At 36.1% G+C, this 22,753-nt stretch overlaps 1 protein-coding gene across 1 annotated transcript in view; it reads left to right on the forward strand.

Moving 5' to 3' along the window:
* Positions 1–1,081: 1,081 nt before the first annotated feature.
* The window catches only part of LOC105222389 (uncharacterized), a 43,407-nt gene continuing 21,735 nt past the window's right edge, over positions 1,082–22,753 (forward strand). Inside the window, exon 1 of the mRNA XM_029548720.2 lies at positions 1,082–1,322. The gene's annotated coding sequence lies outside the window, so the exon portion shown is untranslated. The remainder of the gene's footprint in view (positions 1,323–22,753) is intronic.

The following is a 22,753-nucleotide window of genomic DNA, read 5'->3' on the forward strand; positions in this document are numbered from 1 at the left end:
GAACTTTAAACATTCAATACATTTCAAGGAGTTTAAGTTTTCCGCTTAATTTTAAAACTAAATTAAGTTATTTAAAATAGTATTAATTCATTAATTCAATATTTTCACCTGGCAGCAACGACTAAGCAGCTAATCTTTTGTTAGACCCAGCGGAAACTAGCGAGCGGACACAATTCGTAAACGGTAGCATGGTTGTTTTTTAATTTTAAAAAGATTAAAATATTTTAAAATAAAATTAAAATTTTAAAACATATTTTTTTTTTGTTCAAATAATAATAAATAAAAATTTAACTGTTGGCATATTTAAAAATATTTTCCACACCTATTTTGTACATTCCAGAAATCCATATGATCTTATTTCTTTATTCACTCTGGATATATGGTAAATAGGAGAGAATAAAAAATTAAAGAAACGGAAAATAAATAAATTTAACTGGATTGTTGTTACCGTATATTGATCGATGATCTAGAAATTTTTAAATATTTATTTTTTCAATTTCGAAACGTTCGGAGCTAATAAAGAAACACGCTTTATAAAATTATTTTTAAAAATTAATCTAATTTTTAGTAAAGATGAAACAATTATAACTAATAAATCCTGATTTACAGCATAGCACGCTCAAGTTTACTGATTAAGTCCTACTTTATGAAATATTAAAAGAATGTAGAAATATTTGTTTGCAAATTTTTCTAAATTTACCATTACTTTTATTTTTACAAAGACTTTACATAATTAACTATTATTATTTACAAAAACTTTTATTAAACTAATAGTTTTGTTTAAAAACTTTCATTAAACTTTTTCTATTTTAATGCAACCCTGTTTTCAGCGATCGACGCACTTCAGTCGTTCATCCGTTATTCGCTAGTTTCCTTCACGCGATTGCAAATACGAGCTGTTAAATTGACAAAATGAAATAAAATTGTGAAATTCTTATAAAATATAGTGGCAAATCTAAGTTTTCATTAATAAAATCAAAGTGCAAATAGTTTTCCACCGTATAAAAACAAAAAACCAGTGCGGGCCTTAAATATCAATGTAAACCCTGTTTGTGCATGTGCGGGCATTGGCTTAAGTGTAGAAAAATGTGAAAATATCAGAAAAAATGGTGTCAAGTGCGGGTTTTTAGTAATAAAATGAAAGTGTAATTAGTGTGCAACCAATTAAATGCAAAAAATCAGTGCGGGCGTAAAAATTTCGGTGTTAATACCGCGTTTGAACATGAGCGCACCTCTGCCGGCGTCGGTAATAAGTAAAGTGCGTGAATTATAGAGAGGAAATACAAAATGCGCGTTAAGGCAAAGTGATACGTAGTTTCGAGGTAAGTCATATTATAAATTTTATATAACTTTATAAGTATTTTAGAAGCAAATATTCACTTTTACTGTTTCTATGCAAGTACGTGCATGCATTTCCTTGTGTTTGATATTTTTGAAACCTTGAAATGCAATGCATTTAAAGGCATTGATATGCGTTGTCGTTAAGACTTTCAAACTGTGTGCTAAAATTGTGCTTTTCAAACTTTGCGAATAAAAGAGAAAATTTTAGGAAATAACATTTTTAATTTTATATTATATATACTTGTACATATATGTGCATACATATCTATGTATATGGTAGTAAATGGTTAGAAATTTGTATGGATACTATCTTTAAAGACGAAAATAAAGTTTAAATTATAATTAAACAATTTAATTCAAATTTTAGTTTTATTTAATGAAATATTTTACAAAATCATAAAAAATAAACAACAACATACATACATACATGTGCAAATTATTCTATAACAAAATGACCCTAAATGCATAGAAAACCTGAAATACGATTTTTAAATGTGTAAGAAGTACATATGTATATCTCGTATGAAATTAAAAAACATAATAATACATTTTTTTTAATATTTGGATAGTGTATACGTTTAAAATGTCATAGTTTAACTATAAATAAAATCTTAAAATAGTTTGTGAATTTCAACCTTCTTCTAAAGTGAAGCTGTTCTGTTCAAACAGCTTTCCCACATTATTTACTCTATTGTGGTCCGGTACCGGCCGTTCCGACAAATGAACAGCATCTTAGTAAAAAGAAAACGGGTGCAAAATTTCAAATCGATATCTAAAAAACTAAAAAACTAGTTTACCTATATACAGACAGTCGGACAGACAGACAGACGGAAATTGCTAAATCGACTCAGCTTGTCACTCTAATTATTTGTATTTTATTATAAGGTGTCTGATGTTTACTTTTGGGTGTTACAAACTTGGTGGCAAATTTAACATATCCTGTTCAGACTATAAATAGTCGATTCAATAGTATTAAAGTTATAAGCTCTTAAGTATTATTGTCTGATTTAAAAAAATGTAAATGTTTTGAAGAACTATACACTACTGTTTTTATTGTTACTGGGTTTTCTGCTAAAAAATTTTTCTTTAATTTAAATTTACAGCCATGGACACATAAATAGCACACTTGGTCATCAAATAAGAAAACATTTATTTATTCCTTAGGTTTATCACTTACGGATTTAAAGAGGAATGCGTTTTATTTTAAAAATTATTCACTTTAATATAACTATAACACTGAAACAATAAATATTTTATTATCGCCAAAAAAGACGAAAACATCAATATCCTATATGACAGCTTGGACACATAAATAGCAAATACAAAAATGTATAAAAATTATTAAAAAATTGCAAAAGATTGTTCATTTCGTTAGTATTTTGTACTATATCCATCATTTTTAAGCACCCGCCCACATCTTTTCTGCATGCTGTCCACCAGTTCCTGATATCGTTCCTTTGGGATTGAATACCAAGGCTCCTCAATTCCAGCCCATAAATTATCAAAATTTTTGAATTTTTTGCTTGCTATTTTGAACTTTATATCAATTCATAAATTTTCTATTGGTTTCAGGTTTGGGTTTTGCGCAGGCCACTCATAAATTTTAAATTTTTTATTGCCGAGACCATACTTTACTACCTTTGCGGTGTGTTTCCGATCATTGTCTTGCATAAATGTCCAGTTTATGGGCATGGATTGAAATACGTTTTATTTTTCAGTATATCCTAATACTAAAACTGGTCCATTTTACCATTTATTCGAACAATTGGCACGATGCCATGCCATGAAAAACACGCTCCAGACCATGATACTTCCACCGCCGTGCTTAATGGTTTAATTTTTGGTATACCTAGGTTTAAGGGATTGACCTTGTGGACGACGTAAAAATGATTTCTCAACTGGAACCTTCCTATTTATCTTGGTTTTGTCGTTCAAAAACACGTTCTTCCAAAATTGTGCTGGTTTGTCTCCATGGGCCTTTCCAAATGCCAGTCGAATTTTGATGTGGCGTTTTGACAGGAGTGGTTTCTTGCTGGTAATTTGTCCAAAAAGTTGAGATAAGTTGAGTCGTCTTCCTATAAGCTTTCTGGACACGTCTACACCATATTCGTCATTAATTTCGATCATAATTTCTCTGGTTGACTTAAAAGGATCCGCTTTGGCTCTACCGTACTATGTATTTGTCAAACACTAATATCGATTTACGTGGTCCTGATTTCTTGGTATCTTTTTATTGACGCAAGGTGGGTCTGTTTTGTTGCATAAAGAGCATTTTATAACATTTCTGGAAAGCAATATATTATTTTAGCAATTTTGACAGGATCTTTTCCTTTTTTGCTCATATTGGATATAAGGACTCCCTTTTCCGGCGTGGAATGTTTTTTCCTTCTCATTTTAACGAAATATCGATGAAATAATTATATACTCGCAGAATTAAATTAAAAATATGCGAGAACCTCACACAAAATTAAAAAAAAAGTACGAAACTTAAAAATGTGCTATTTATGCGTCCACCTCAAATCAACACTATACGCAATAAAATTGTCGCGTACAAATTTAATAGAAAAATAAACAGTATTTTTATGCAGGGAAATGAGCCTCATAACAGTGACAAGTAGATACATACCAAATTTTTATTGTTCAGCTACTTTAGGATTAAAAAAATTAGAATTTATATGGGATTCAGATGTGTGCTATTTATGTGTCCATGGCTGAATATATTTTTTATGATATCTACATCCATTCACTCAAAATTTTTGAAAACATTTTCATAAATATCTCACAGTTTTGCACAACTTCCATTCTAAAACTAAATTAAAATTACCTTCATTTGTGCAAAACATTGTCACGTGTTTCTAGCATTCTCTACTTACCGCATAGAATTGTAGCCAAAAATTAACGATCTGGCAAAAGCACAATACAGGCGCATATGTTACCAACACACACGGAAAAGAATGAAAAACTCTCGCACCACAAAAAGCATAACTGCGTTAGCACCCTCTCAAAAAAAAACTTTATAATCGTATGAAAAATACAAAAAAGTCTGCAACTAAAAGCCGGCAGTAGACATTGGCACTGACACTGACACCCCCGCAAACTTGTGCAATGCCATAACAATACAATAGGCAACAGCAACAACAGCAGCAAATTCACAAACTCAGTTTGAATGTGGCGAATGGCATAAATTTGTATATCTGTATGTATGCATGTTGGGTGCCGTGTATGTGCGCTTGCAACTAACGATTTTTTAAAAAGTCCGCTCACGTATGAAAATAGTATTTTGATACCCCGTGTATAATGGGATTTGTTTATTGCTATCATTTGCGCAAAACTTTGAGCTTTTACGAAGGTGTAGTGTGCTTGGAAAGTGTTTGAATTCGGATTCCGGCGTAGAGTAATGGCAAACCGGAGCGCAACAGAGCGGTTAGTGTTGCAAAAGGCAGCAGACTGCAACGGCACAACGCAGCGACACATACGCACACACACCCACAGACGCCACTGTCAAAAGCGGAAATGTGTGCAATAGTGTGAGTAAGGATAATGGAAAAATATGGAAAGAGTACCACAGTAGTCAAAGTGGGAGGCATTTCGCGAGTCAGGTGTTATCCAAATGAATTTTGAGCTACGGTGGCGAATTTGGCTACGAAGCGACGCGCTGAAATGCCAAAAAGTTTTACAAGTATTTTTTATTCCTTTTTTTCTGCATACCCGAAAGTCACTACCTGTTTTGTATTTGTCATCCCCCTCGCTACCAACTCATTACCACCCGTGGGTGTTGTGAGTTGCAGAAAGTTTCGCAAAAAAATTGTGTTGCTGGAAAATGTAAGAACATTTTTAGAATCAAGGAAGACAATAATGGCGTAGTCTAGGTGGAAATAATGTCTAGTATGAATTCGGCGAATGCTTTCGACGTGTTTTGGAGCTTGCTCAGACGTGTGTGTGCTTGGTTTTGGTTTAATCCTTGCCTCTACTATTGTCTCTCTACTTTTCATTTATTGTTGTTTGCACCTTTTCGTTGAAAAAATTCATGGAGCTCGTTCTTGTCAGCTTCATTGCCGTAGACTTTGTAGAGAAATGCATTCACAGTTATACCTAAACCTGTGCTGATGGCAATATTGATAAATATTTTAAACAAATGTTTGGAAACTATTGAGATGTTGTCCAGTTTTATAAATTAAAAGAATTAAGAAGATTTTAAATAACTTCGATAGATATAATACTAGAATATCTCTCAATGTGTGGATGTAATCTGGTCGATAGGTCGACCATATGATGAGTTCAAGGTTTTATAAAAATTGTATAACACAAATACATTTTTTACTCCGTAATGAGGCTGGAAACTGAGAGGATTCCTATAGAAATTATTTCTTCCAGCCCTCTTCATGTCTAATTTTTTTTTTCAAGACAGAGGAAACTTTTTGGTTGGAGGTCTAAAAACTGCAGTACTTTTCTGAAGAGTTAGCTTTCTGATGATAGAAAAAAAATGTTGCTAAATTATTCTAAGGTCTAGTATATTTTCGACTACATACATAAGTATCACTTTTACACCCTACTACACCACGATATCCCAATATTCCAATAGAAGTGCGATAACTGTAACATAATATTCACACTTAAGCTCCACAAAGCAACAACTATTACAAGCCAGTATAAGAAAAAATGCAAAAACACTAAGAATAATGTGAAACATAAGTAAATCCGATCTTCATTATGGCGGCCAGAATGTGCAATATGATCTACATTCCATTTACATTGCTTTTAGAAAAAAGTGATAAAAAATGAAATAAAATCATGTTATATAAACAGTGAAAAGTTACATTTACCTACAACAATAAATGTACGTACGAGTAATACACACTTTATGAGGCGACAAAAGTAGACAGACAAGGGTGACTGAATTATCTATGGAATGAGCAGCGAAGCGAAAAGTATGCCGGGAAGAAGAGAAAATGGCAGGTAGGCAACTGAAATTGCACGCCAACGAGATAAATCCGTGGGCTTTACGAAGCCACTTAAACTTTTTCACACTTACAGCAACAGCAGCAGCAGCAGTGGCGACGGCAAGCAGATATTCTCTGGCACGCCACATGGCACTTTGGCAACGCCGCGACATTAAGCTGTGCTCCGGCTGCTGGCACTGAAATGTGAGACACTGCAGTACTCGAAATGGCGAGCCATAAACGACACCCACACCAGAGCGCTCACATCAATTGGCCGCCATCGCCGCCACCACAAAGTGAAAATGTCCTGTTTACCTTGGTATTGTTTCAAAGGCAGTCAAGTGGCGCCTTGAAGTTGATGCGCCAGAGCAACACTTGCCCTTGGGTGGTCGGTCACTAAAAGTCGACACCATTGCATTGTGGGGGTGAAGTCGAAATCATAGTAGTTATATGTATTTGTTAACAAATGTGCGAGTGTCTGTTGCGTTGAGTGTCGCAAGCATTGTGGCATGTGGCATGCTGACACTGGTATTATTTTCATTGCCGCATTTTTCATCATCAGCGACTCACCCACGTCACTCCGTTTTTACTTTGCAGAGCGGTGGTTTACTGGGTGCTTCGGCATGCAGCACACGAACAACACCTGAGCCGTCTTAAAAATGCCTTTGCATGTATCTACCATATAAAGTGGTTGGAAATACTGGTAATCGGGCTCTCGTGGCAGTTTGGTTGTTGCACTTGCCTGCTTGGAGTCTGTCTGGCTGGCTGTATTGCGCGCATATTAAGCAACAATTTCACACCTCGCATTTCCTTCGCTTCTTCAGCTCTACTATTTGCGCTAAGCTGCCACTCACCTCAATATCAATCTCCCGGTCTGCCTGCCTGCCTGTCGCTCGTTGTCACTTTTAGCCAAATCTCATTTGAGTTATTGCTGCAATTATCGTTTGGGTTTGTTTCTTTGCTATTGCACATTTGGGGTCTCGCAGGCCATTTGTCACGCACACCAATCCAAGCATATGCACGTTAAGTTCTCGTGCAAGTACTTACCTCCCGTGTGGATTGCTTCATACCCCTGTAACTGGCTGTGTTGATGGCTTTGTTGATCCGTCGATTATGATTTTATTGTTGTTAGATCTCAGTTTCAGCAACACTTTGCGAGGCAGCAATGCAATGATTTTGTTGCCTGTTCTTCTTTAAATATTTCGTTGTCATTGCTTTTCGTATTTTTTATATAAATTGTCATGTGGCGTGGTTAATGCAACTTTTCGTCGGCGTGTCTGCATATTTTAACTGTCGCAAATCCTGTCTTTTGAAATACTGCTGAGCTTCCGTGGTTGTAGTGGCAGTATTTAGTAGGTTGAGAGGCCATTTACCTTAAGCTTCGAAACGTGTGCGATATAAATTATTTTTGTAGGATTTCGCATACCTAAATGAATAAATATTAAATGATTACTGTTGTTAAGCCAAGCCTGACATGTAGAACAATTGAACGATATATTTTGATACAATGTTCAGAGCAAGAGGATGATTTCATCCCTCAAAACTCACACTACTCAAGTATTTATATGAGGTCACAAGGCTTCTATCATTTTCTTAAAGTAAAATTTCCTTTTCAGCAGATTTTAAGATTAAGTAATTATGAAAATGTCTCGAAGATATTTCAAACTATATGAGTCTTGGGTTCATATGAAAACTAATAGTATGGTTTGAAACATCTTGAAGGGTACAAATAAAGTTTCAAAATTCGGAGACGGAAGGCAGTTGGCAAAACGATCTGTAGTCTAAGTCTTCCTCATATAGTATATTGACAGCAAATTTTCCCGTTTACTAAAATCTTATTCAGTGCATATGTTCCGCATTGACAAGACTACGCTCCAAACATCTGGGATCCCAACGGTATGATACGTCGGAAGAGATATCGATAGTCACAGAGTCTGTGGAAATTCGGGCAAATGTAGGCATCCTTAAGTATGACCGAATGATGACTGAACTCATCAGGTATCTCAAAGGACCAAAACTGTCTTATACGTGGCTCAATGACCTCCCAGACTTTTCTAACCTAGCCCAAATTCTTATTCAGAATTCGATCTAACTGAATCAACGATCTATTGAGAATTTGTCAGCAAGCCCACACAATTTTGAAACTGCTAATTAACAGTTATTTCGACCATGCACTTAAGTCAGTGATCAAAAGACTTTCTCAAAGTAACGTTTTAATTGAAGCACCGAAAAATGCATTTCCTTCACTCAGCAAATTAACAAATTCTCGGTATTTTCAACTACTTTTTTTTAAATTTATTTTGTCTCTCATTTGATTCCGCAAAAGCAAATATTTACGCGCCTTAACCAAGTCAACAACAAATAACCGAGCAACAAAACAGTGCAGCAAACACGCAAAGCATAGAAATTTCTTAGCATTCGCTCTCTAGTGGCCAGTTACTTGGCCAAAAGTTTATCTATCTCTCCATATTGCCACGGTGCACCAAAAGCGGTTGGCCGACCGAAGTCGACGTCGCTTATCTCGTTTAAACGAAAGGGTTAGATACGCCTTGCGAAAAGTCAAAGTGGCTAGAAAAGCTGAGAAAATTCTAAAAGTCGAAGTTTTAGAAGGCATTCAAGACTGCTGGTTGGTTGTTGCTCTCTTTGTTGTTATTGTAGCTGGTGTACATAGTAGTTGGTGGGTAGTTTTCTTTTAATTTGTTTGAAAACTAAACTTTGCGGTTTCTCAAGCAAACAAGCGCATCTAGTTGAGGCTGATTGAAGCAGATTGTAAGAACGGGCAGAGATGCTAGATAGCGCCGGCTGCGACTAGGTTGGAGAGAAAGTGCATTGCCGCCGACGCACGCAAGTTTTGTACTTATGTGAAGGGATGACTGTTGGTCTTGTGGTTGTTTTTCTTAAACTAACTGCAGAGTATTTGCTTGTTTTGAAAGTAATGTGAAAGGACCAGGAGTCAAATGGCCATGTTGGAAAATATTATGCTTTTCGTAGTTATGAAGGAATGTATTCTGGAGACATGGGTGGTTCCAAAAAAATGCTAGGCCAAAGTGATAGTCTGCTTGCTATACATATTTTCTTAAAATGTATGTCCTCAGCTCTAGAAAATCCAATAAATGTTCCAGGGTTTTGGATGAACAGATTAGTGACTTTCATAGAAGAGTCTTTACATATTACTCAAACTTAGATGGTTAATAAATCTCTTTCACATCTTGAACGTAACCTAACATAACCTAGAAACAGCAATTTCGGAACGAACCCGGCAGAATTCTTCCGCCACAACAACAACATCTAAAGGACAGAAGAATAGTGAGAAATATTTCCTAGTAATCTCGAAATATATAGTTTAGGTTAGGTTGAGAGGTCGAACCTTTCAAGGACTTTCCTTAAACAGCTTAGCCCGCCCGTCCGTTATGTTACCTAAAACTTCTTCATAATAGTTAGATCATAAGATCCTTGCAAATCTATAAACCGCTTTGAGCTTGTGGCAAATTTGGTGAGAAGGTTAATATCAGTTTCTGTCATGTCTCCTAGACGCCGAAGGTAAGACTGCCGAGAGGTTTTAACCTCAGTCTTGCAAATGCAGGACAGTGGAGGAGAAAGTGCCTGAATATTTTCGACTCACCCTCCTCAACTATGGCAACTTACGTCCATCAAGATTTTTAGGGAGGTCGCATATTATCAAGAAGTATCTGGACCCTTGACTGATTTCACTGCCTTTCATTTCCTGCAGCGTTTTCACTTCAACTCTCCCCCACTCCTTCTAGGCTCTACGCAAAGAAAGCAGTCTTGCAATTGCGCTCAGCGTGCAGCTGTTGCTTTTACTTTTCAGCTTTATCACATTTTTTACGTCCCTCTTCGCTGCTTTCTTTGCGAGCGAACTGCAAAGGCGACTAATTCAATGGAAAATGCAAAATTAAATTGTGTTGATAATTTCGCCCAAAAGTAGCAGCAACGCTTTCAGTTTGCACTACTTGTTGTTGTTATGTGCTGTATATTTGTTGTAGTTTGTAATTTCTAGTTGCGGTTATTTCACAGCTCCTCTGAGAAATGTCTAAATGAATGAAATAGTTTCGCAAAGAAAACAAGTGAGTAGTGCGGACGAAAGCAGAGGCGTGTGTAGGGGAGCTTGAGAAACTACAAAGTTGTAAGCGATAAAATGCAAACGAGGCGTGGGCGGCAAGTGATGGAAGAGCTCTGCTGTTGTTTGGCGGGTTGTGGATAATTAGTTTGCGGATTCTTGCTGATTAAGAAACTAAAATGTGTGCTAAGTTATTCTTTTATTTATTTTGCAGTCCATGTTCTTTACTACAACAACAATTATAACAGAATTTTCAGCAAAGTTATGCAAAGAAAGGCGTTGAAAACTGTTACGTTCAGGTCGAGACTGAATTTTAGTCCTCTGATACAACTTTATCTGTACAAAGTATTGTAATTTGAGAGAGTTGTGATTTTATAGAGATTTTTATGAAATTTCTCTCTTGAGTATTTTAAAATAAAGTTCATATATCAGAACTTCAAATCCGAAAAACTTGGCTTTTTTGGATATGTAATATCACAAAAAAATTTCTGTTCCTTTGTCAAATTCTCTTGCAGTATTTTATGGTTAATGGCTCACAGTCGTCCAAAATACCCACTCATAATATTTTCATGATCAAATTTACCTTCCAGCCTTACCGCTTTTTCCTGAATTTTCTTTAATTTGATGATGAGAACATCCCACAAACTTCCCCAATGACTTGAACGCTAACGAACGGATTACCACTCCATTCCCACACTATAAAAGAGTTCCTCCGCACGGGAGAGAGATTGGAAGGGAGCAACCTTGCAAGGTTTAAAGAAATGATCAAACTCCCTCGAACTCTGCCTCCATGTCGCGCTCTATACAGGGCACTGCAGACTCAGGAAGCACTTGCCCAACATGGTCATAGTCTCTTGCGCAAACTGCTGGTTTTGCGTCATGGATCAGGAAACTCCAGAACACCTGATTCTAGATTGCCCAGCAATTTGGAGAGAGCCCCAGGTGGCATCTCAAAGCTCTAGGTTCCATCTCAAAGCCCTAGGTTTCACCTACGTGGACAGGGATCACAATACCTCAGTCGCGCCCGGCAAGCTCCTGGAATTGTTAAGAATGCTAGACCTTTGTGACTATATGTGATATAGGAGAGAGAACAACAGACCATAGGTCGCAGTGCATAGACTAAATTTTTTATCAAAGTGCTTCGTGCAACATTTTTTCTGCTGTTTTCTTTTCTTCTCAGTTCCAATATTAATTTAGCACAACCATTTTGATAGTGGCGAAGAAATTTCATTCTAAGGTCCATTGACTTAACTCTACGCAATCTCCCATGAACATAGTTGAAAATGACTTCAATATCTAAATAGCTACATAGTTCGAAGTTCTTTCTCTCCCACCAGCAAAATCTCAAGAGTCGTTGAACAAAACCCACACTCACTTGAATTGATATGTGTCTTCGAAATCTGGCAGGTGACTTTTAACTTTGATTTCCACATCAGCACAAGTTAGCTTAGCAATTAGACTGGTATGGCTAAAGTTTGTGACGACCAAAATGGAATGACGAAACGCAAATTATTCTATTCCATGCTCCGCTGATGCGTTGACACTCAGAAAGTTGGTCAAGAAAACTCATTGCAAAGTCAAATGACAACTGCTTCTAATTCCACTTTGTCTGCGTTCGTCTTCCCGATTTCGGGCTATTTAATGTGTGTGGCACCACTACATGCATACAAAGCCACATGCATGAGTCGCCAAGAATGCTAGCACATGTCGGAAATTTTGCATTTGAAGTAGCAAACTGAATGGGGGATTTAGGCAAACTCATACAATTAATGGTGAAAAATGTTTGTCGAGTGGGAAAAGCTCTTTGAAGGTAGTTTGGAAATGTAGATTGCGAATTCACAAATTCAGGTAAAGTCGGTGTGTTATACCTTGCATTATTCAAATGAAATTTGCGTCTGTGTGCTGCATAATCAGACGTTGTTGTCCAGTAGCTTCTACCAGCTGGCTACGATTGTTGTTGTCTCAGATTACATACTATCAGCAGCAGCACTGAGAAAGCGTAACTAAAGATGTGGCTTTGCGGAAGAAGAAGTAGGAAAATTTTGCCCAAGTTTGTGTGTGTATGTATGTGTATTCGGCAGCCGGAAACCCGTAAGTCAACAGCCCACAGTGTGTTGTACAAAAGAAAATATTTGAGTATGCAGCTGTATAAGAGCGCCACTAAAAACGATTGGAAGATATTGAGAGCAGACTTACTTACATACATCCGTATCTATGTACATATATGTACGGTAAGACCGAAAATCATTTTGTTTTAAATGGTCTTCATGCTATGGTAAGCTGCACACACATTTGTATGTAAGCTTGTATGGCATGAGAGTGATGAGCTGACCGCTTCAACTGGCCGCCAGTAACCATTAGCCAACAGCCGTTGCCTTTGGGATATTTGAAACTAAGATGAATGGTCAAAGTCGAAAAGTTTTCATTGCTAGTGAAAATGCAGTAAAAACTTTCAAACACACATACAAACATACATACATATGTATGCTGATAGTAGTGCTATAGTGTGCGCTGATAGTATCTTTAAGGCAGCTTGATGTTTAGCAAGTGTTCTTAAGCAAATCTATGGAATTTTATTGAATATTCAGTGTGGTTTTTAACTCAGCGTTGTAAACTTTTTTGAAAGATTTTGCATTTTTAGTCCCGAAAGTACGAAATTATGTTTCAGTATCCCGAACTTACTTATTTTATTGCAATTTTATTTAATTCAGTTTGATTTTCATCAATCTGGCATCTATAACCGAACTTTAAAATCATATGTATAAGTACCGATATTTCGGGATTACAGTTTTGGGGTCCCGAAAATTTCGGAATCAGTTTTGAATTTTTTATGCACTTTTTAGTACATATTTATAGTCCCGAAAGTTCGGGATTACACTTTCGAGATCCCGAAATATTCGTCATCAGTATTTAAACTATTTTTATGTTGTTAAAAGAAACTTTAAAAGGGTTAAAAATTAAGTGTAAATCATAAAATTATTTCGATACATACTCATATTAAAAACATGGGCTGTATCTAAGGCTAAGAAATTGTAGAATTAAATCATATCGTTGGAGCGAAATAAATAGAATAGGCACACTATAAATAAAAAGGATACTCTCAACATCATGGTCCAATCATTTGGGCTCGACTGAAAACATTTGCCTACAAATTTGCAGCAGTTAGTTCCGCTATATTCTTCTCAAACAGTGCTCGTCTTAGAAAAGAAAGCGCAATCATAATTATTCCCAATATAATTTTGACAGTCGGGCCCAGGATAATTTTACATAACAATTTTCCTAACGTAGTTTACTTACTTCAAACTCAACAATAACCTACAAATCGTAAGCAATCAAATTATAATCCCTCCAAACGCACTTTTGAAACCTCCTTCACATAAAAAAGCTGTTTACTAAAATTATCCTCTCCAAAAACCGCCATCTCTTAGTTTCGTTAAGTGCAACCACATTCTGACATTTCACCACTTAACTTATGACTTGCATTTTCTTTTCGGCTTTGAAAACTTTTTAATGAATGTTTCAAGTCAACCTCCGCCAACAGTTTGCTCGTCTCTAACCTCAATTACTTACTTCGCAGCATTGGACCTGTCTTGGTCACTTAAATTACGTAAGTACGCATGCTTGCGGAAGTAAATCTCTATATATTTGAAAAGGCACTTTTCTACTTATTTAAGTGCAACTCACAAAAAGAGTTAAGTGGAAATTTATGTTCCTGGAATTTATATGCATATTTAATTAAGGCACTTTTACTGACCGACTACCAAGTAGTGGTTAAATTAGTTGTCGCAACTTATTCGCATTGTATGGAAAATATCAAAGCTTAATATTTCAAAACGGTTAACTAAATTAGTTGAAAGAAAGGATATTATGAGATGCAGTAAGGCTTAAATGAGAGGAACATCGAAAGTAGACTTAATAATACATTATTTAACTCAGATTCGTCAAAAGTATGAAAGAGTATATACGAGTAATATGTGAACTGATCTTCTCTTAAGCTTTGTGGAATGAACTTCATCTATGAGCATTAACTGAGTCTAACTGTGTGCCAAGCAGTTCCAATTTTCTCTTCACTGCAGATACCTGAAACACAGTCTGGCTATAAACAAATAAGATATGGTTTTAATATATTTTCTAGGCTAAATGTGTTAGTAGTGATGGATAAAAAGAGGTCTTTCAAAGTCCATAGTGGTAATAATGAATAGGAATTTTTTTTTCTAGTAAGCAAACTAGATTATTCGGTTTTTATTTGCCTCTCATCTAAAGGATCTATTTAAGTAAAGTGTGTTAGCGTCTACTATTCATAACAAGAGAGAGAAAGCTTGTATATGGAAGTTTTTCCAAAAAAGTGAACGATTCTATCATATCTACTAAAGGTATACTCGTAAAGTCGAATATATTTCTAGTGATAATTACTCAATTTCGATTCGATATTCAAATCCTGAGACAGTTTTTTCTCAACTTATATATGCATTTTAGTTCCCTGTACTCTGAACAGGGTATATTGAGTTTGCTAAGAAGTTTGTGATACCCAGAAGAAATCGTCAGAGACCTTATAAAGTATGTACATGAATAAATCTTCAGCATGAGTCGGTTTAGCCATATTCACCTGCCTGTATGTACGGGAACTAGTTCCTCAAACTGCGAGGTATCGATCTGAAATTATCTGAACTGCTGATATTGGACCAATACAGCATAACCGAACGATCAACATCATGTTCTCGTAGGAACAATTTTTTTACTAAACAGAATATCTTGACGAAATGTAGAATAATTATAGTCTCAGGCAATGGTACGGTATTATCTCCGAAGAATTCGTTCAGCTCAGATTTTGCCGAGGTCATTAACTCCTTTATTTACATTCAATGGGGTCTATGACCGTTTTCTTTATATCTAGCCCGGTCCACAACCTTTGTTTACATTTAACTAAGTCAACAACCTTTGCTTACGTTCAGCAAATTTCACAACCTTTGTTTACATTTGTGGGTCACTGTCTCTTTTGTTTATATTTGATATGGTCAATAACGCTTTGTTTACATTTTACAAGGTCAATGAACCTTTTTTTTACATTTTAGCCAAGATCACAAACTATGCTAACATTTAGCTCAGTTAGCAGCTGTTGTTTACATTTTATGGGGTCACCTAATCCTTTTGAAAACTATTCAGATCGGACTAGCATAACATATAGTTGTCAAAAAACTGTCCAATCAAATACAAGTTCTTTTGTGGTGTCTTTTGTATTTGTGAAGGGTATTATAGCTTCGGTTTAAGTTAACATTTTTTATTACTAATTATTAATTTCGAAAGAAATGCTCCACTGTTGACTTATTACGCAATTATGCAAAATTTAATGTTGAATAATTTAAGAAAAATCAAACATATTTAAGAATATTATTATTCGTATTGAAAAATTGAATATAATTCGCGAAATTTAAAACCATTGAATAAACAAAAAAAAAATATAATTTCCCCGCATTGCGAAGAAAAAACTCGCACACAATCACAAAGCGTTAACCGCATAGTGTGTCGTTAACCGCAAAAAACGCGAAAGCAAAGCGAAATGTGAATGCACGTAAATTCGCAAAGAATGCCGGAGGATGTGTGAAAATGCAACTGTAAATCAGCAGCAACGCCAATGCTCAAACACACACACACATGAGTGCAAACAAAACTCAACAGCAACGAACTCATTACCGAACGCGCCGCTAGAGTTTGCACAAAACCACACCGCCTCATACGAATTAAGAACCGCATTGGAAATGCCACAAATATAACAGCAACAACAAAAACAACGGCAATAATAACATTGTCAAGAAGAGAAAGAAAAATTGAACGCACAAATGGGTGAGAGCACGAATTAATGAATGAGGCTGCATGAAATGCGAAAAAACAACCAAAATGGAAGAAAAACTTTTTCTCGCCCCACAAAACCACAAACAAACACACATAAATACATATATGCACACACACACCTACATACAAGCCGATAAACACACAGTTAAACGCGCGCTATTGAAAAGGACTTAACTCCTTTTTTAATTAAAATTCATAATTTCAATACAACTGTGTGCGGGGGGAAAAACGACGCAAGGCAACAAAAAATGCCAGAGACAACGATAATGACGCCGGCCGAAAACAGCAGGGGTTGAGGTGTGAGCAACGAATAATGCGGGCTTATGACTGTTCGCTATAATTCGAGCTGCCTTTAAGGTTGCTTTAGTTGTAGCCTGAGTTGCTGGTTGTTGTTGTTACTAAGATACGCAAGGAAAGGGCAAATACGTTTTTGTTTTATTTTTTTTTTGTATAAAACTGTAGCGAAGTCATTGCTGCTTAAGAGCGCATTAAGTATTGTGCTGCATTTCGGTCAAGAAAGGTGCTGGCGGAAACTCAAGTTGAAGAGCGGATTTAAGCGAGGAGATCGGTATATGAGTATACTTACGCACATAGTACTTTTATGTTTTTATACAAGTGTGTACTACTGTGGGCAAAAAGTAGTAAGACTTTTTTCATAATTTTGAAGTTCTTAATTTATTCTTCAAAACCGATGTCGTCCCTTTCAAACTAATCCCTCTTGGTCCCAATGCACTTTCGCCAACGTTTTCTCTATTCTTCGAAACATTTGTTAAAGTCAATTTTCGGAATAGCTTTCAATGCGCGTGGTGATTCACGTTCAACTTACTCAAAACGGGATCTCTGGAACGGTCGTTTGAGTTTGCTGAATAGCCAGAAGTCACGAGCTAAATCAGATGAATGTGATGGTTGCGGCACGATATTGGTTGATATTGGTTTGGCAAAAAAGTCACGAAGAATCAATGCAGTATACGACGGTGCATTATCGTGTTGCAAAAACCAAGACTTTTCGATCTCTTTTTACGAATAGCTTCGCGAAAACGATACATAGCACTCAACTAGTATTCCTTGTTGACAATTAGCCGGTAGGTCGGAATTCGGAGTGCACCACACCTCGATAATCCAGGAAAACTGTCAATATGACCTTCAGTTTTGAATTTCTTGTGGTTGCCTCGGCTTCGGCTCACCTTTGTCTGGATATTCGGCCGATTAATCGTCTGTTTCCAGGTCGTAAGCCTAGATCCAAGACTCATTGCCAGTAATTATATGTTTCATGGCATCCTGGTAGTCGGCAATTTAATGGAACTTCTTTCTTGAATAATTTCACTCATCATAAAGATCGCCGAATGCCCTTTTTGTGCTTCAGAAAGGCATATACTAGACATTAATGGTTATTTTGATGTAAAATTTAATACAGATGCCACTGACAGTCATACTAACCTAGAAAATAAATATTTCAAGGAATGGGTTTGCGCACGAAATTTAAAATAAAAAGTCTTACTCTCTTTTGCCCACAGTTAAAGAGGTTGTATACGAATTAAGTTTTAAGTGTGAATGTGAAGTTAATCGCACTTTGTGTAACACACATACAAAAAGGCGAAACATGTATAATTATACATATATGTATATTTCTGTATGTACATATGTGTATAGTATTTACGAATATAAATACTTATAATAATGCATATGACAGCAAGCACTTCCGAATAAGCGGATTACCAACTCAGCCGGTGGGGTCTGCTCTGCTTAAACCAACACTAAGGCGGTACTTTTTTTCAAATATACATATGTAAATACGTACATACAATGGTATAAAATATTTTTTAAACGGAAAAATACTAGTATTATTAAAAACTGTTCTCCACCTCTTACTTAGTACACAGTTTTTATTGTCGTTGTTCCATAAGTTAGTAAAAATAACACAATAACAAAATTTTCGAACTCAAATTTATTATCAGGAAACCGCAAATTCCCCACAAATCTCTTGGCACATCAGTCGCAAATTTTTCCTTCAGATTTGCACAGTGATTGACCTTGAAAAAATTTGAATTTCCTTGTTTCCTTAGTAGACCTTCTAAAGGACTTCCGAAATGAGGTAGCTGACGGTGAAGAAGATTTTTCTGCTTAAAATGATCTGAAATACAAAAACCAAAAAACATATGTAATATTAGTATACATAGGTTGCCTTTTATATTTCGGGATTTAGCTACCCCAGTATTGCAGTCTGGTAACTTATAACTTTACGAGTGCTATTTGTGTTGCTTACAGTAACCTTAAATATTCCTCTCGGCCAAAAAATTTAATTAAATCGCAATTATTTTCGCGCGATTATTTTTTACAACTTTCGACGTGGATCAACTCAGCAACAGTGAATCGATAAACTTAATTAAATTTTTGGCTCCATCAAGGACCAGTGTTTATCAATGGTATCTATAGCAACGTTACGCTTTATTTTAAGATTCGAAATAAAATTTGAAATTCTCATGGTACAACCAGTCTCAAATAGCTCAACATATTCTACTACGAAGAGCGACTTGAAAATTCTTTTCCCCTAACACAAACAAATATGGCGAAGTTTAGGAGAGTTTGAAATATTTAAAATGTTTGCTATAAAAAATCCGCATTTCAATTCATAGATGAATATTTCATTTGAATTCTCTAAAAAGCCGCTCAAATAAAAACTGCAATCAAGTGCATTCCCCTCTGCCGACTACTTCACCGCACATAGCGGAACTATTAACGACTCTCCATGCCGCAAATCCATGCCCCAACTGGCTCAGCATGCGACTGACGGGCTGCGTTCCTTTCGCGAATCTTTTGCACACACTTCAGCGGCGCTACTCAATGCCCCGCACAGCCCCTTCATTTATTATGAGCATTTCATAATAAATACTTTGCTTTGGCGCTGCTCATAACTTTCTTAAGTTTGTTGTAATTTCATTTAAGTTTGCCACCTACTGCTCTGTGAGCAGACGTCTGCTGGCAGGCAGCCCCTCCTCGGAAGCTGTTACTGTTGCTCGCGTGCGAACGCGTGTTTTCCTGAAAAAGCGTGGCGTTGTGTGCAAGTAAATAGCAACAACAATGGCAAGTGCTTTCACTACCAAACTATTTATTAGATTGAAATATTTTTGTAACAATTTTAATCGCATTTGGGACGTCGCCGGCAAATTATGCTTTGCTCAGTGCCTTTGGGGTTGTTATTGTTTTCGCGTTTTTGTTAATTTTTTTCCTCCTTTTAGCGTTTCTCCTTTACTGCTATTGTTTCGCGTTTACACACATTTTTGGATTATTGTTACGTTTTGTTGCTATAGTTTTTGTTTTAATATATATTCTTATGGCATTTCATTAAAAATTATTCGTGTGTAAAACAATTTGCTCAGACAAAATTAAATGGCGAAATTCTTGTGCACGAAAACATTATTGGATTACGTTGTTGTTGTTTTTTTTTTTTTGGTTTGTTGCTTTCCTTCAAAAAAACCCTTTGAGTGAGTTGAAATATAATTACTTCGTTAAATGTGGAAATGGATGGCGGTTGGGCGTCTTTTATTGAATTTTTTTGCAATTTTTTTGGCTTGAATTTTTTGTTGAAGCTAAATTTCGGCAGTCGTTTTGAAATGGATAATATTTTAAATTCAGTTGAGTTATAAAAAAATATCAAATTATAGTTTGGTCATTATTCGTTTCTATTAAGGACCGTTCGTAGTTTTCGATCATCATTCGTCCGACATAGCCACTGTTTTTTAATTCGCTGAACTCTCTGATATTTGCCATGGCCAATGCCGAATCGACCATAAATCTTCCGCAGAACCTTTCTCTCAAAAACTCGTAACGTCGACTCTTTAGATGTGATCATCGTCTATGCTTCTGCAACACATAGCAGGACGGGGATGATGATTGACTTTGTTCGTCGAGAGAAGGCTTTACTTTTGAACCTCTCAGAGCCGGGTGTTTTCATTCATTCGGACGACATCATTCGGCCAAAGTAGCCACTGTCTTTTAATTCGCTGAACTCTGTCATTGTCGTCGTATAACTCATACATCTCATCGTTCCATCGAAGGCGATATTCGCCGTGACCAATGCGCAATCGACCATAAATCTTCCGCAGAACCTTCCTCTTGCAATACTATAAAATACTAAAGATGTTGTGCTACATCTGGACAATTCCAGGCCACATCCACCGAAGGCGACACGTCAGAAGCTCTCGGAGCTTGTCTGAGTGTTATAGTCCGAATCTGTTACAAAATGATTACTAAAAGTTTCTTTTTATAGTGAGTGATATTGCTAGTGAAAAATTCACCTCAAGGGAAGCTTATGAAAATCGACTTTCAAAGTTTTTCTTAATACGGACGAGAACTTCTATACATAAAATTATCTTCAAAATGGCCAAAACAAAGTTATAAATCGAATCATTCTAACTTTGCTCAAAAAACCTTCAATTTATTGCAAAATCATGGATTATTTTTTACTTGACCTTATTCTAAGATAATTTTATATAGAGTTGTACCCTGATTCAGAGAAAAGTTAAGATAAAAACTTCCAAAATTCAACCTTGTGATATCTCTGACATACTTCTTCTGAGAAGAAAAATTATAGAATTTTCTCTTGCCAATACACTCTTATACTCTTATGAGTATTCCATTTCGCTCTCGCTCCAAAAATAAAGTCTTAAGTAAAAGTCCAACAACGTGTCAACATTAAGATTGATTGATGGAACTTTATGAAATCATATAATTCATAACTCGAGTTCAAATCACTTTCGAACTTCTGCGACGCCAGCTAAGGAGGAAACAGCTGCTTCCTGAACAACTACAAAATAACATAATAATTCTCAGAAATGATTCACCCTGAATTTTTATTACTCACTTAATTATTTATGCTGCTGGTTGACCGGCAACTGCCGCCTGCTTTCCAAGTATTTGCGTTCGTACAGCAGAAGATGGCAAGAAAATAGAAAAAAGTATACATTTATAAATAAAGGGAGATAAAAATTATCCATAAGTTTGACTGAAAGTCTCCAGAAAGCCAGGCAACCACACAAACTGACATCCACCCATTTTTCATTAGCATTTTTGAACTTACACTACGCTCCTTCACGCTGCCGCTTTGCTTGCTACTCACTCACCAGTTATAAAAAAGGATTGAATTGCTTATTCAGAATCCGCCATTTATTATTATTTGGCACTTCGCTTCTGGGTTTTTTGATGACCCTACTGTGTCCGTTACAACGCATTTGTCGTCGTCACAGATTGCCACTCATTTGCGCTGCCGTCACGTGCTGTGCCGCAAATACTTTGCCGAGGCCAAAGTGCCTGTGCGCCTGTAAATATGCGTTGAAATTCATAATGAAATATTTATGGCATAAGAAATGTGACATTTCCTGCTGTTGTTGCTGCCGCTGCCAGTTGGCCTGCTGTCTTATGCTGGTAGCAGTCAGTAATGCTTCCGGCGCTTGAAATGGAAAAGGGTATTAGAAATGAACTTTAACTTCACTGATTTACAACTGGTCGCAGCTGTAAATAATTTGAATGTGCAAGAAAATATTGCGAGAATAAAAGTAAGAGGTTATGAGTGGCTTCATTTGATGTGCTGGAATAGTAAAAGTGTGGGACGTATATCTATAAAGTAGTTCAGAGATGCACAAAAAATTTTTTCAGTTGGTTGGTATAGATTGCAAGCCCTGTCAGGCCCTCCTATGTGTCTATGTTCAAATAAATTCTTATAGTCCGTAATCACGTTTTTCGACATATTTTATATCAGTGATTTCAGACCATGAAGTATACTTTTAGACATTGCTTAAAGTATCTCTGATCCGCATAGTTATCCTGCTTTGACAAGAAATTGGATTTTGGGTTCGCAGAAATAGCTCAGCAACTCATGTAAGGATTTTGGCTGACTTTCATGAACTAGAGAATCAGAAATATAAGAAATTATATTTTGTTCAAAAGCATTGCCTACATTTTGGCGCTTATAAATAACCATCGAGGAGAGGAACTATGCCTCCCTTCTTTCAGAAATATTCTCACTTCAATTCCTCCGCATTCATAAAAATACTTCTCGTTTAATTCCTTCTCCGCAAAGTACCAAAATTTTTTCCCAAAAATCATTTCACTTTAATTCCTTTTGAAGAAGTGCACGTAAAAAAATATATTCAGGCCTAGTTTTAGCCATGCAAATGGGGCATTGCACTTTGGTTTAGTGCCTAAGTAGAATACTTTCTTTGAACATCCATGCTTTATTTAACAAGTTAAACCACTGAAAAGTTTCTCTGCATAAAGGCAAAAAAATACTCGTATTTGCTTTAGTTAGCTTACAGTTATCTCACACATGACTTAAAAAGTAAAAACCGCAATGAAGCAAAATAAAAGAAGAAGTAGAAAAGTACGAAAACTGAAGGCAAAACTAAAGCTAAAAGTTTATCCTATCCATTGCACTCATATGTGAGAGTAGGATTTCTTCTCATTTATTTTTGGCCAAATTTTTTTTTGTTTTTTTGAAACACAATGCTTGACTGCTTTGTGACTTTTATTGCCACACGTGTGTAAATAA

The sequence above is a fragment of the Bactrocera dorsalis genome, chromosome 1 (assembly GCF_023373825.1).
Source record: "Bactrocera dorsalis isolate Fly_Bdor chromosome 1, ASM2337382v1, whole genome shotgun sequence".
NCBI lineage: Eukaryota > Metazoa > Arthropoda > Insecta > Diptera > Tephritidae > Bactrocera > Bactrocera dorsalis.